This window comes from Nilaparvata lugens, chromosome 13 (assembly GCF_014356525.2).
Source record: "Nilaparvata lugens isolate BPH chromosome 13, ASM1435652v1, whole genome shotgun sequence".
Lineage (NCBI taxonomy): Eukaryota > Metazoa > Arthropoda > Insecta > Hemiptera > Delphacidae > Nilaparvata > Nilaparvata lugens.
In genome coordinates, this window is record NC_052516.1 from 12,383,228 (window position 1) to 12,399,311 (window position 16,084).

General features: G+C 34.6%; 1 long non-coding RNA gene across 1 annotated transcript; it reads left to right on the top strand.

Annotated features, from left to right (window-relative positions):
• The first annotated feature begins 1,716 nt into the window (after positions 1–1,716).
• Positions 1,717–15,667, top strand: LOC120354024. The gene is made up of 3 exons (XR_005572780.1): positions 1,717–1,853; positions 4,728–4,859; positions 13,442–15,667. It is a non-coding gene; the product is annotated as an uncharacterized LOC120354024 (long non-coding RNA).
• Positions 15,668–16,084: the final 417 nt, after the last annotated feature.

Sequence of the window (16,084 nt, forward strand, 5' to 3'; positions counted from 1 at the left end):
AATTACTCTGTAACTATATAAGAATTTATTATTTGTTGTAGGAATTACATATTTATTAATTTATTGAATCATTTTTTTATTTATTCTTTTTATGTTATAATATATTTGCCGTATAGATGTTCAGGTACTTCAGGAAATTATATTTTATTTGTTTTTTCAGGTTTTATTATTATTTCTTTTTGTTTTTTTAGTATTGATCTATTTCTGTTTGTGTGAAATTGACAAAGACTTATTTTTTTAGTTATCAAAATCAAGTGACTGTCTCGTTCATATTATTATATGTACAATAACAATAGTATAGAACTTCAACCACAGCTGTTGAGATACTGAAGCTCTTTTCTTTTTTTCCATCATTATACTGTTTCTTTATAATAATTGCATTGTAAAAATATTTGTAAAAAATGTCAGTGTTGTGAATAAATTTCAACACAACTTCCAGGAAAGTACCACAGGCTCAATAGCCCAAAAAGGTTGTTCAATCATTATATATAATCTGCTAGGTCATGCAACAACAATATCATAAAAAACGTACAGAACTCAAAATCACATTCATAATACAATAATTTTCGATATATTACTTGAAAATTGCAATATTTTGCAAAATATCCTAACAAATTCAACGACTAAATTGTGTCTCTTTCGGCCAAAAACCACACCATCATTCTCCTAGTTTTTTTTGCAAAATATCTGCGGTCTTCGATCAATTAATTTGTCGAACAAATTATATCGGTCAATAGCTCTACCAACTGCCACAAGTCCCATATCTGTAAAAATTTCAGGAGCTACGCCCCATGTATGCAAAGTTTGATTTCAGATTCCCAATTATCAGGCTTCAGATACAATTTAAACAAAAAATTTTGAGTGCAGAATATTGAGCATGAAAATCTCTACAATTAATGGTCAGTAAAATTGAAAATAAGCTCGAAATTTGAGAAAATGTTATTATTCAATTGCAAACTGTTGGCAACTGTTGATTCTATTAAATCATTCACTAAGAAGAGATAGCAGATCTCGTGTGTATCCAGCGTTATTGTCCTGTCACATAGCTGGCTCAGATCTTTGAATAGTAGACTTGAGATGCGCGTGATCACTAGCGTTAGTTGATCAATTTTCATAACGGCAAGGAAAGTTGTGTGAGTGCGCCACAACAGATTTTTTCTTTTCATCTTTCCCAATATTACATACATTATATTTTCCTCATGAACTTATCATCATCATGGTTATCTTATTTCTTCTCCCAATAATGTTTCTCTGCCAATCATTCTATTATTATGTATTTTATGGCTGGAGCTGTAAAATAAATATTTATGAATAAGTAGCTTACCCGGCGAACTTCGTACCGCCAAAAAGTCAATGTATCTCATGTCACACTTGACTTTATTTGGTGGATCATGAAATTCATCTGACAATCAATATTTTCATTTACATCTCAATACAGACTTCATTAGTCATCTTTTTGCCTATGAACTATCATATTCATCCATGAACATCATTAGACTCTCATCTTTTTGCCGTTATAACGTAGACCTCATAATTTTGTCCTGCATGATAGCGCATGCGCGATCAATTTCAATTTCCTCGAGAGAAACGATTGTTTGAAAGGTCTCGACTAGTGCTGCTACCAAGTGGTCAACTTAGAAAACACACGCTCTGCTGACTGAATCTTCAAAGAAGCACACTTGATTTCTTCATTGTTTAATGGATGACAGACAGATATTGGTTTTTGACAGTTGAACTTGAAGACGGTTCGGTTGTGTGGTTTGGATTTAATTTTTCTTTATAATTTACTTTTTCTCGTGTGAATCAAAGTACTTAATTTGGAGATTAACAACATAACAAATCATTGAAGCACCGTAAGTCACAAAACCTAAATCAATGTAGATTGGATATTTTGCCAATTTCTAATACAATTATATGGTATTGTGCTACAAAAAATTCGAATGTATTTGATGTTATTTATTGAAGTAATTTGATTTCCATTATTTAGATTTAGGGTCAAGACCAAGACTAGTTGAATTAATTAGATACGCAGTTGTTCAATAATATTCACAAACATTCAAAGTCAGTTCTAGGTTTTATGTTTGAATATTAACGATAACAAACGTCTGCATTTCGTTCGTATTTTATTGTTAAATCCCTATTTTCTGCAAAGATAATAGTCTGTTCCATAAGTTATCCCATGAAGCAAATTTAGCTAATAGTCTCTGCAGACTATTCATCCTTTATGCGGCATTAATTTCCTAGCCTATCATATAGAACAATGTACTGGTCAGGTTATCATTATCTGAAGACTGTCTGTCTTACATATTTTACTCCAAAAATTTAGCCCTGTGATTAGTCTTGTAAATTTCTTTGTTTAGTTTTAGTATGGAGCTGAGCTGTTTTTAGTTACACAGGCTCTAGTGCAATTTGCAATCATTTCATAGATTACAGTGATGATTGTTCTTAGCAAAGTAATATTCTTTGAGAAATGTTAAAGATGTGAGTAAATATGTTAATTAAAGACCCGGCCTCACAAAGAGTTGTCTAAATTGAAAATATTATGATTTTGAGTTGCTCAAATCAATTACTTGACTCAATAAATTAACGTGCTATGTTGGGTGTTGCAAGGTTGGGTTGTTTTCAATTGAATTCAATATTTCGGCTGACAAGTTTTACTATTTTTAAAGCTATTTCAACAGATATCAATCGATAATCAACGAGTTTTTGAGAATTCTATCATTGCGTTTTTGAATGTACCACGTGTGGAAAATGCCAAAATTGGGGTGAGTCTCAAACCCAAAACCGCTCTTCTCCTTTGTCTCTTTCATTCACCTTCAAATTTGACCAGTTTGTGTTGAGGGCCAGTCGACTTGTTGAGGGTTGTCGGATGAAAGGATGAATTTAGTCGTTATTTAGTGATTTCATTTGATAAATTACAGTATTATTTACAATTATTATTGTGCCAAAAAGGGTTGAGTATTAAAATGTAGTTGGGAGCTCTGTATCATTAGAAACAGCGACTGAACGTTTGAAAGCACTCATTGTTCAAGGTAAGATCATTTTGTAATATTTGTTTCCCATTGCAATTTCTGTCATTTCATTGTGTTCCATGTACTTGCTGTTATTTTTTGTGTTTGAAATATAGTATGATTTATTCATCTATAAGCAGTAACTGAACTCAAGTATATCTTACTCAAATAACGTTTACCCTCATTATTTGACATTAAATTACAATTAATTTTCTCTAATACACAAAATGAATTTCCTCATAAATGATAGTAGATCTATCGCCGTTTTCAGTCCTTAGGTCTTGATTGGACTTTAAATTTGGAATTTAAAATAATGATAGTATGGAGGCATCCATATTTGATTTTTGATTCCGGTTGTCCTATCTTTTTGATAACAAGAAGGGCTACGTGACTTCTGTCGTGTCAGTAGTGGTTGTGGTGGGGGTTACAACTTGAGTTGTTTTTCCATATTGAATTGAATAATTTTCCCGATATTAACTAAGTTCATTAGTTTATATGCTGTTTTGTGGAGTATAAAGATTTTCTAGTTATAATTTATGGTTCAATTACAATTGACAATCACAAATCATAATTATAATGTGATTGGGAGAAGACAACAGGCATAGCCGAAAACTGTCTTCTCCCAAATTTTGTCTGTTATGATTCAACCACAGTTATTGGTCAAGTTGTGAAAACGTTTGATTTGAGATAGCTCCACAAACAGAAAATCACAGGTTGGCAGATCATGGGACCAGGAAACGCAGATGTTGCAGCAATCAATGAGCAGTTTCAAATCAAACGTTTTCGCAACTTGACCAATAACGGTTGAATCATAACAGACAATTCAAAATGAAATTAACAATATACCAGCTCAATGTTGCAGGAATCTCAACACAAGATTTCAAGAGTGTATTCGTTCAGGAGGTAGCCATCTTGAAGAAGTAATTGACAAAAAGTGATTGATGCTATCAATATATAATGATATATATTATGGGTTGATGTCAAACGAGGCAAACGACAGAAGAGTCCTGCGACATTTGAGGCCAGCGACGGTAGAGGACTCCTGAAAAAGAGGCCTCAAATGTCGCCTGCGTTAGGCGACAGTTGAGGCCTCTTTAATTGTTGTACAGGCTCGACAGCTGAGACCTGCGACCGTAGAGGAATCCTGAGAAAGAGGCCTCGAATGTCGCCTGCATTAGGCAACAGTTGAGGCCTCTTTAATCTGTGTACAGGCTCGACAGTTGAGACCTGCAACCGTAGAGGACTCCTGAAAAAGAGGCCTCAAATGTCGCCTGCGTTAGACGACAGTTGAGGCCTCTTTAATTTTTGTACAGGCCCGACAGTCGGGGCCTACGACCGTAGAGGACTGGAAAACAGTCCTCTTCGGTCGCAGGCCTCGACTGTCGCACCCCCTATAAAACACTGTCAAGCCACTTCAATTCTACTATTATTTTTTTATTTATTCATTGAATATAAATTACAATAACTGAGTTTAAAAAAAAAACTTGTCAGTCCAAAACTTGAATACTTATAAAGATACGAAGATTGATTACAATGTGTAGTTGACTATTATGATTGTTTTTGATTGAAGCGAATGTATCAAATCATGATGTGTATCAAGTTGAGATGATACTGTATCATATTTTGCTGATACCATATCATGTGTGTTTTTCATCTTGAATTAAATTGATGTTAATTACTTGACTGGATCATAACGTGGCTGATTTTTCTTTGCAGTGAGCAGAGTGAGAGGAGAGGAGAACAGCACAGAGAGCGAAGTGAGTTCTGAGCGGTTGCATGGAGGAGGATTGTCATTTGGTTGGTGTTGCTAGAGTGAGAGAAGAGATGGAGCGGACGCTGCATTATCAGGTCAGTGCCGACAATATTATTAGCAATTATACTTTAGTGAGGTCCATATAATTCTCAAAAATTAATATAAAAACTGCATTTCAAACTGAATTGAAAACATTGAAGAATTTGTTTTCAAGTTTGAGCCGTTCATTACTTATAACCCTTCCGAACTCGTCAATCGGCTCTGCCCCACTCTGCACTACTTGCAACAGTGAGGTCCACGTTATAATGGCAATATTTGATTAACATTTGTGTTGCTATCCTTGTTTATCATTCGACAAAGCAGATAGCGAATTTATCTAATCATGGTGTTGTGTATCAAGTTGAGATGATACTGTATCATATTTTGCTGATACCATATCATGTTGTGGTTGTTGTTGTTCTCACGGCTGTGCAAAGGCTAAAAATAATCTTTCTACTGGTGATATTTTCAAAGTTTTACGATTTGTATATCATCAAGCTATCAAAATAAAAAAGTTTACTCGGGAGAACATTTTTTTTACGATCATCACTTTTCGAGATATGAGCGCCTGAAGTTTGAATTTTTGGGACAGAACACTTCAAATTAGGTAAGATATAAATCCATGAGATTTAGAGGATGAATTCTTCATGGTATTGTTGATTTAGTTAAACAACAATTTTCTGAAAATATGAATTTTTGAAAAAGTTATTCAATTCAACTAAAATAACTCAACTAAAAGTTATTTTTGGTTATTTTTAGTAAATTGAATAACCATCTTAAAAATTTATATTTTCAGTAAATTTTTGTTTTACTAGATCAACAATACCATGATGAATCTATCCTCTAAATCTCATGGATTTATCTCTTACCGAATTTGAAATGTTCTGTCCCAAAAATTTAAACCTTAGGCGCTCATATCTCAAAAAGTAATGATCGGAAAAAAAATTTCCTGGAAAACTTTTTTATTTTGATAGCTTAATTATATAAAAATCGAAAAACTTTGAAAAATATCACGACTAGAAAGTTTATTTTCAGCCTTTGCACAGTCTTAAGTGAGGTCCACGTTATAATGTGTTATTTTGATAAGTGTATTTTGTAAATTTCTAGTGAATTGGTAAATAAAATAAATTTGATTTGAAAAAAAAGACATTATTTGATTAACGTTGGTGTTGCTATCCTTGTCTATCATTCGTCAAAGCAAATGGCGCTATCTTTTACCAACTCCGCAACGTTGCCAGATCGTTTTTAACAAGGTAGAAATATAATTTATTAGCAAAATATTCGAACTCAATTATGAAAATCTTTTTTTTGATCATTGAATAATATATTTTCTCGACGAATAAAATATAATTTATTGTTTTTAACAACAATTAACAATTGATATTGTATCAGATATCAGTATTATCCTCTATAGAAGGCAGCGGTAAGGCAGAGAATTGGCAACGCTGTCAGCCCATCTTTCTCCAATGTCATTATAACGTGGACCTCACTATAGGATCACCAGCCATCCTGGTGTAGCAGCGTGCTTTGCAATGGTTGCTCTCTGGCGACCCACTGGTGTCCCAATGTAATAAAAGCCTAAGACCCAGTTGCACAAGAGCCGGTTAAATTTTAACCGTGATTAATTTCAACTAATCAGAGATGGCCTTCTAGAAAATACGGCTTCTCTGATTGGTTCTCGTGAAATCATGGTTAAAATTTAACTGGCTTTTGTGGAAGCCTTCAAGAAAAGACGGCTTCTCTGATTGGTTCTCGTTAAATTAATCATGGTTAAAATTTAACTGGCTTTTGTGGAAGCCTTCAAGAAAAGACGGCTTCTCTTATTGGTTCTCGTGAAATTAATCATGGTTAAAATTCAACTGGCTTTTGTGCAACCGGCACTTGGACATGTATTACTTTAGGACACTAGTGGGTTACCAAGCGCCTGATGGTTTGGTGTCCTGTCACCAGGTTCTAGACTGGTCCAGGGACTGGTGTCCCAGCCATGCTTTACTCTCGGACACCTGGTGTCCCAGCCATGCTTTACTCTTGGACACCTGGTGTCCCAGCCATGTTTTACTCTTGGACACCTGGTGTCCCAGCCATGCTTTACTCTCGGACACCTGATGTCTCACTGCTGCCCTAATGTAATCACTGCTGGACCTTAGACCTGCTATTTATACGAGTGGGGCAGAGCCGATTGACGAGTTTCGAAGGGTTATAAGTAATGAACGGTTCAGCTTGAAAAAAAAAATCTTCAATGTTTTTTAATTCAGTTTGAAATGTAGTTTCTATTTTTAATTTTTGAAAATTATATAACTCAAATGACACATTATAAATTGGACCCCACTAAAGAACAAGAACAACCACAACATGATACAGTATCAAACCAATATGATACAGTATCATCTCAACTTGATACACAACACCATGATTTGATACATTCGCTGTCTACTTTGTGCAATGATAGACAAGGATAGCAACACCAATCTTGATAAAATACTATCTCACTATTGCAAGTAGTGCAGAGTGGGGCAGAGCCGATTGACGAGTTCGGAAGGGTTAAAAGTAATGAACGGTTCAACTTGAAGAAAATTCTCCAATGTTTTTAATTCAGTTTGTAATGTAGTTTTTATTGTTAATTTTAAAAAAATTACATCAGTTAAATGGCGGCCATGAGCAGCAATACACTGATGTAGCGTCGTATTTTTGAAGTTTTAAATGGCATTTTGGCACACTGCGATTGGTAAGGCCTGGATATCTTCTATGATTCATTCCTTTAGTTTTTCCAAGGTGTGTGGGCGATCTTTGAAAACTTTATTATTGAGGTAACTCCAATAAAAAAATTGCATTTGCTTAAATCTGGTGAGCGTGCCGGCCACCTCAAGTCCAGCCTTAGTGAGAGCCTTAGTTTACCTCCGTGAACTAGTATTTCTGTGAACAGTAGACCTCACGCAGTATTCTCATCCACTAGTACCTGATAGAAACTATAGACCTTATGGAAACACAGCAATAGATTCAAACAGCAACAGAAACACAGCAAATGTGGCTTCTCCACACATTTGTGTAATCACTTGTCAGATGATTTATGATGAATAATAATTCTATAGTCTCATTTTTACTGTAATATTGGCGTATGAAGGAGGCTCCTTTTTCCTTTTATATTATCCTTGAAATGCAAAATTTCCAAAAACCTTGTATATACGTCGACGCACAATTAAAAAAGGAACATACCTGTCAAATTTCATGAAAATCTATTACCGCGTTTCGCCGTAAATGCGCAACATAAAAACATTTAAACATTCAAACATAACATTAAGAGAAATGCCAAACCGTCGACTTGAATCTTAGACCTCACTTCTCTTGGTCAACAAAGCCGTAGTGCGTTGGTGTGACGTCAGCACAGGTAGGGCTCCTAGACCAATAGAAACTCTAGCTGATATAGAAATTTTATTGGTGTAGGAGCCCTACCTGTGCTGACGTAACGCGAATGCACTACGGCTTTGTTTACGGAGGTAGTAGATAAGCCGCCCTGGGAACATTTGTCTCAACACATTCATTGGAATGCGCCCTGTGTGGGCTGTAGCTTCATCCTAATATATTTCTCCCAAGTCATGTTCCTCAGCAAGTTCTTCCAATTTGGGGCGCAGAAACGTCTGTAACATTGCCACATAACGCTGGGAGGTGACGTTAATAATAATAATAAAGTCGAGTGACCTGGCTGGCTCAGGTCTAGTGTCAGAGTTTTCAGGTCGCAACTGATCAATTTCAGGGCCTCTCACATCACCTAACGACTGCTTTTTAGGCAGCCGGGACCGACGGCTTAACGTGTCCATCCGAAACGGGAGTGGCCCGTGAGGTGACATTGACAGTGATGTTGCCATTCTCAAATAACTATGGCTAGCACGCTTACCCCATTCAAGTATATGCAATCTTTTTTCTATGGGGTGCCTCAAAAATAAAGTTTTCAAAGATCGCCCACATACCTTGGAAGAGCTGAAGGAGCGAATCATAGAAGATATCCAGGCCTTACTAATCGTAGTTTGCCAAAATGCGATTTAAAACTTCAAAAATACGACGCTACATCAGTGTATTGCTGTTGATGGCCGCCATTTAACTGATATAATTTTCAAAAATTAACAATAAAAACTACATTTCAATGTAGCTCAAGTAGTATGGGTCACACTTTAAATAATAATAAATAATACTGAAATTGATATTGCGGTAGATTCAGTGAATGAATATTGAGATCAGAATGGTTTATTAGCACCACTCCACTCTAATCCTAGTTTTGTTTCATAATTTCAATCTCCAGCAATTGTATTGTTAGAGAGTAATATTGTGGTGTAGCAACAGCCGAAACTGTGTCTCATTTTTATGATAGATCTGTCTGCTGTTGAGTGACACTCACCTGCAATTGTCAGCAAATAAATAGCATGAATGCTTTCCATTCATCCAGTGCCGACAGTTGAAAGTGATTGTTACTATATTGACTGCACAGATGCTCTGCAGAGTGGAGTGGTGCATATTGCAGCTATAGTCACACATTCACCTTATAGAATCCTTGTCTGTCATTAGATAATGCAGATAGCACTATTCTTTTCTACAAAGTGAGTCATATTTATGAGACTCTTCAATAAGTTGGAGACTGTTGTAGATATAATACTGTGACTCAGGATAAGTTACCGTCTATAGAAGGCTTTTTGTGTAGTTGAGAAGTTGATATTGTGGTAATTATTCATATTTAATAAAAAGACTGAGGAATTGTCAAAAACCACAGATTTATTGATAGTCAGAAAGACCGGTTTCGGTTGTTACACTAATGTCAATCTCTGATAAACTAAAAGCTTTTAAACTTTTCAAAAACTTTCAGTTTATCAGAGATTGACAATGGTGTAAGAACCGAATCCGGATTTTCTAACTATCAATAAATATGTGGTTTTTGACAATTTCTTGGTCTTTTTCATTCAATATGAATAATTACCACAATATCAAATTCTCAACTACGGTACACAAATTCACAATGATGATTCACAATACACAATGAATTGAAGACTGTTTTAGATATAATACTGTAACTTCCAGGGTGAGTTATTGTTCAAATGCTCTACCTTTTGATGTACAACTGAATTTCAACCCCTCGTAAGGGGGTGACTTAGGGGTTGTAATTCGATTATTTTAAATGTGAACACCCATTGTGTGGTACATCATATTAAAACAAGAAAAATGGCACCAATAAAAATGTTCTATGATACTTGTATCCAAAAAGGCGGCTGATTGAAGTTCTAGTTTTTAAAGAAATAATTGATAAAGTTTTATCAGCTGTCATTTTGGATAAAGGTATCATAGAACATTTCAATTGATGTTATCTTTCTTGTTTTAAAAAGGTCTTAAAAATGATGTACCACACAATGGGTGTTTACATTTAAAATATTCGAATTACAACCCCTAAGTCACCCCTTTATGAGCGGTTTAAATTCAGTTGTACGTCTAAAAGGTAGAGTATTTGACCAATAACTCACCCTGGAAGTTACAGTATTATATCTATAACAGTTTCCAAGTTATTGAAGGGTTCCCATACATATGTCTCACTCTATCGTGAGGTCCACGTTATAATGGCAGTAAAGAAAGATAGGAGAACAACGTTGCCGATCCTATAGACGGTAGCTGATCAGGTTTATTGATGTAATATTAACTGTCTCGTTTAAAATAATAAATTATATCGTTAACAATTCTACATTGTTTAAAGACGATCTGGCAACAGAGCAAAGCGAGAAAGAGATAGCGCTGTCAGTTTTGCTAGATGATTGACAAGGATAGCAATACCATTGCTAATCAAGCACTGCCATTATAACGTGAACCTCATCATAGCACCAAATTGTTTGTAGGCTATGTAGAAATATAATGAACTACAAAAATAATTTTATCTCAATTGTGAATATTTATTATTGAATGTTACAATGATTAACTTACCACATGTAGAGTCCCCACTATGCGGGCGTCTGAGACGAGCCGAATTTCTTTTAGCTCATTAGCCGGATGCATTGTCTCTTAAGCTACGTTAAGTAGCTGGAAAGCTATATAAAATGTAGCTCTGTCAGCTACATATAGCTCTGCTATAAGTAGATTTAACGCTAATTTTATGTAGCAGAGTTATATGTAGCTAGATGTAGCTGCTCCGTCCTTGAAGGAAGGCTGCCAAAGGTTGGTTTACACCAGATTTACTGTACTCATTTGTTGTCAGAGTGCTAGTAGGTTACTGCGCATTGCAAGCATTTCTTTCTGATTTATATATTATTGTGCAATGATGGAGAGTGGATTTGACTGGAATAGAGACAAAATTATCCAATATCTTTTTTTATTCTCTGAGCTGCCATTTCTGTATTACAGGACTTATAAATATTAAAATTTACAATCCTGTAAAATTATGTTTCATAAAAATAATTCTACACTTGTAAAATCACCTGTAATATTCGCCTGTATTACAGTTCCTTTATTTTGAATTAATGTTTTCATTGGCCAGCGAGCCTAATATAATATTTGAACAGAGTGCTACCTACTTAAAATGTTTTGGTGGAAAATCCACATTATCAAATTTCTGATGATGGACAGATTGCATTCATGCTGGAGAATAACTTTTTTAATGATAAATAGTTGAGGAATTATAATAACTACTTAACTTACATAACTTATTATAACAGTTATGTGAGTAGTATAATGTTTCAAAAAAGTTAATTATCAAATGTTAATAATTAAATTAACGTCATTAATTAAATTTGTTTAATAATAATAATAATAATATCGAGTGACCTGGCTGGCTCAGGTCTGGTGTCAGAGTTTTCAGGTCGCAACTGATCAATTTCAGGGCCTCTGACATGACCTAACGACTGCTTTTTAGGCAGCCGGGACCGACGGTTTAACGTGTCCATCCGAAACACGGGAGTGGCCCGAGATAAATATCTTAATAAAAACATTGTTTTTGTTTAATAAAAACATGAAACATTATGGACGTACATTTTCTGAATATTTTCAATAACGCTTTATTGAGGAAAGCTTCATCTAAACCGTTCATAATATTGATATGTTTCCTGCATCATATTGTAAGAAATTCTTTCCTGGAAAATTCTTGGCCTACGAATAATAACATAGTCATCTTTACCAGAACTAGAACTACTACCTTCATCCATTTCAACACGTTGCCTTTTCAACAAAATGTCGCTTTTCAAGATTCTACCTACACTTGTAAAAGTTTTAGGATGGTCTAAACAATGATAAAATATTCAACATCTTACAGGTCCAGTAATACAGGAAGTTTCTTTTTATGAAACACAACTAAGATAAAGTCCCTTATTATTTACTTGTAATACAGGCAAATGTCTTGTAAATTGTTTTACAGGGAAAATTGTTTATGAAACACAAAGTTCTAAATTTTACATGTAATACATGGACTTTTCCTGTATTACAGGACTTGTAACTTTTATGAAACAGGCCCCTGGTTTAAATCCAGCAGGCAGTAAACAGCTGCGGCAGCCTTCCTTCAAGGACAGAGCAGCTACATCTAGCTCTGCTATAAACTAAAATTGACATTTAGCATATTCTCTTTGATGTTTACCGGACATTTTGGATAGCTCATTTTCTGCTATATAACTGAGAAAATAGGCTTAAAACTGCTATATAGCAGATCTCCAGTGTCACTTTTTGAATTTGTAGCAGAGCTATATAGCTGAACCTGAACTACATGTAGCTCTGCTACATCGTGTAAACCTAGCTTTAGGCTGGTCACTAACCGTAGGAGATGCATGATAAAAATGCTGTCATACATTATTGTGTCATCAGCGAAAGGCTTCCAGCAAATTTTTTGGAGTTTAGGTTTTTGTGTCACCTATTTTTTGTTTATTCTTTCTCCACTGCTGTTTTGAGATTAAATTGTTTTTCTATTATTGTAATTTCTAATTTTCCAGTGGAAGTTGTGTGAGTGCGCCACACCAGATTTTTTGTTTATTCTTTCTCCACTGCTGTTTTGAGGTTAAATTGTTTTTTTATTATTGTAATTTCTAATTTTACAGTGGTCTATTTATCGTTATTGGTTGTTCATTTTATGTCAGGAGCCTCTCGCTGAAGACAAAATATTCATGATGAACGTGTGTGTTGGTGCCTGATAGACATGCTTTTATCCTACCGTTAGTGGCCTGTCTAATAACTAAAACTATACTATAAAAGCGAAATTAACGCTCTCCATAAGAGGCTATGCATTTTCTGAAGATGCGAAGAATAAATTCAGTGCATATGTCGCCAGTACAGTTGGGACCTTGAGGCCAAGCCACATGAGGCATTTTTTAGACGATTCGGCATTGAAAGAAGCTCTCCGATCGGGTTGGCGTTCGGGAATCACATGATCAGCCAATCGGAGAGCTTCCTGCCCTGCCGACGCGTCTCTAAAACGCCTTATGTGGCTTGACCCTTATGCTGAGGCTCTTTTGCTGCTGGTTGAGAGACGTCCCCTGTTGTAATGTTTGTCGAAAATAAACGCTCTCCATAAGAGGCCATGCATTTTATGAAGATGCACAAAATAAGTTCAGTGCATATTTCGACATTTATCTAAAGTGGCTTAGGCTTATTATTTTGTTATAATGTTAATGGTAGTTTGTATTTTTTATAGGACATGGAGGGGAGAGAGAGAGAGAGACAGACAACGCCAAAGGATGGCCTGGTCAAATGGAACAGTGGGACGGAGAAGAAAGATAGAAGACGCAGCAAAGAAGATACAGTTTTACAACATAGTGGGACTCTAGTGTAAGAGTTTATATAAAGTGAAAACTACAAACATTGACATTGAAATGTGCATAAAAGTGAATTATTGATGTGAAGTGATAGATAGTGAAAGGACTCGAATTTACTTTCATTTTCAAAAGACGTTGAATTGTTTCATATTTTGTTTGTGATGTTGTTGATATTGTGCATGTTTTGCTGTATATTATAAATGCCCATGGGGGTGGGTATCCTAGTGGGGTATTTTCAGGCATCGCGGAGGCAGCTGGACGGACGGACGGACTGCGCAGAACTTCAATCAAGGTAAAAGTCAGCTCTCGACCGATTCTAACAGTTCATTCTAGTTCTTTTTCTAAATTCTTATTTCTTTATTTATTCTAATTTTTTCTTATTTATTCTTTATAATTCTTATTTCTTTTTCTTTAAGTTCTATTCAGAATTCATTTTTTCCTGATCTGAATCAATTTCAGTGAGTTGATATTAATTCACTAAAATAGGAGAAAATTATTAACTTTGAATTTCAATTTTTAATCTATTTAAATTCTAAATTTTATTCTTTTCTTGAAGAAGAAATTAATGTCTTGTTGAACTGTTAGATCGGTCCTGGGCGACTTGTGTGGAATTGGTAATTGCATGTCTGGACCATCACCCCCCAAGTTTTTTCTCAGCTTTTATACTTTTGAATTTGTTTCTATTTTCAGTTGCTTTGGAGTTTTTCTTTAGTTGTTTCCCTTTATTTATTTATTTTTTAACTTTCCCCTGCTCTTTATTTTTTTCAGTTTCTTTTTTCAGTTGCTTTGGAGGCGAACCTTCAGTTCAAATTCAATATCGAAGTATATGTCGATAAGGGATGTTTTGTTTAGTTTGTTTCTTTTGATTTCTTCAAAACTGTCCCCGATTTTATTTCAGTTTTTTATATTCAGTTTGGGATTTTTCTTCAGTTGTTCCTTTCAATTTTTTGTAAACTATCTACATCTACTTGGAATTTTTCATATTTATTGTAATAAATTAGATTAGATTGTAAATTTCTGGGATGCTGCCACACTGTTTGCTTTTTTTCAGGAGGAAATCGTCGTCATCATTAATTTGTTTACTGTTTTTGTCTTTGTTGTGTGTTGTTGCATCTCTCAAAATATTGTAATTTTTTCAATTGTAATAAGTTTATACATTGTAAAGTGTAATTTCATGTACTCCCTTCCTTCTCATTGCAGCACCATCCATTCATATTTCTAACTTCGTCATTTCATCTCCTCTTTTTTCTCAATTTCATTTCCAACTTCTTGGCTTCCCGATGATTCAAACCCCACCTTGACCTGTAGGTCCACTCATCTCTCATCATTATTCATTCTATTACCCACCCACGTACAAGCCTAGAGCTCATGTGGGCATTATCCAATTAATTTCTCTCAAAAACGTTCATTTTCAATTCCTCAATATTCTTTTACTATTTCTGACCACCTTTCGTATAAAATGATCTTTCCCTCACTTTAGCTGCATTTACACCAAAGTTATTAACAAAATGTTGATAACTTAATCCTTATAGATTCTAATAGATTGAACGGAACTTGACAAACACATGAATGTTCATCATGTGTATATGATAAGTTATGTTCAATCTAATTTAATCTATAAAGATTATTAACTTTGGTGTAAACACAGCTTTTATGAATTCATTACTCTCAAATTGTAAACCCCTAAATCTGAATTAATATCAAAATTAAGTTCCCAATCTTCAGTGTAACCTGAATCTTCGTCTATTTGAAGAGCCGTCTCTGCTAAGAATAATTTTAATCTCGCTTAATAATTAAAATCCCACTTAATAATAATTAAAATGCCATTCAATAATATAATAATCCCGTTTGAAACTAGGTCCACTTACCTCTCATCATCATTTTCTCTATTTTACCCACACACAAGTCTGTAACTTATGTGGGAATCATATTCTGCTTGAAAATCGATTTCAAAATCTAAATTTTGATCCATTTTTAAACATAAATTTACACATTCCTTTCACCCTACCACATTGTCATTAATTTTACTCCCATTGTAGTAATCACCTGAAATCAATCGTTAGTTTCTTTATAATTATTATTTAACGAGAATCCCAATTAAATGCTGTAAATCTGTATTTAATTGTGATTTTCGTTAAATAATAATAATTATACATTAACTAGCATTTGGACAAATGCAATCTCTAATTTAATTCCATCTGTAGATTTGTTTCTTTCCCTAATTCCAAGTTCACCAATGTTAACTACGAACTTAATTTTGATATTAATTCAGTTTTGTCTCCATCATCTATCATTCTGTCTCTCTCATTGTATTATTGTTTGTCTCACCACCATTTTTACTAATTTCACTTTCACTCCCCCCCCCCCAACATACTAGTAATTTTTACTAACCTTATTACAACCTTATTACCTTCACTTGCCTCCCCCCCCTTCCCATAACATCTAATATTATTCTCCCCCTTCCTGTCATCTACATGAAATTATTTTCAGTTATAGTTAACTTTTTCTTCTCTCATATTTTT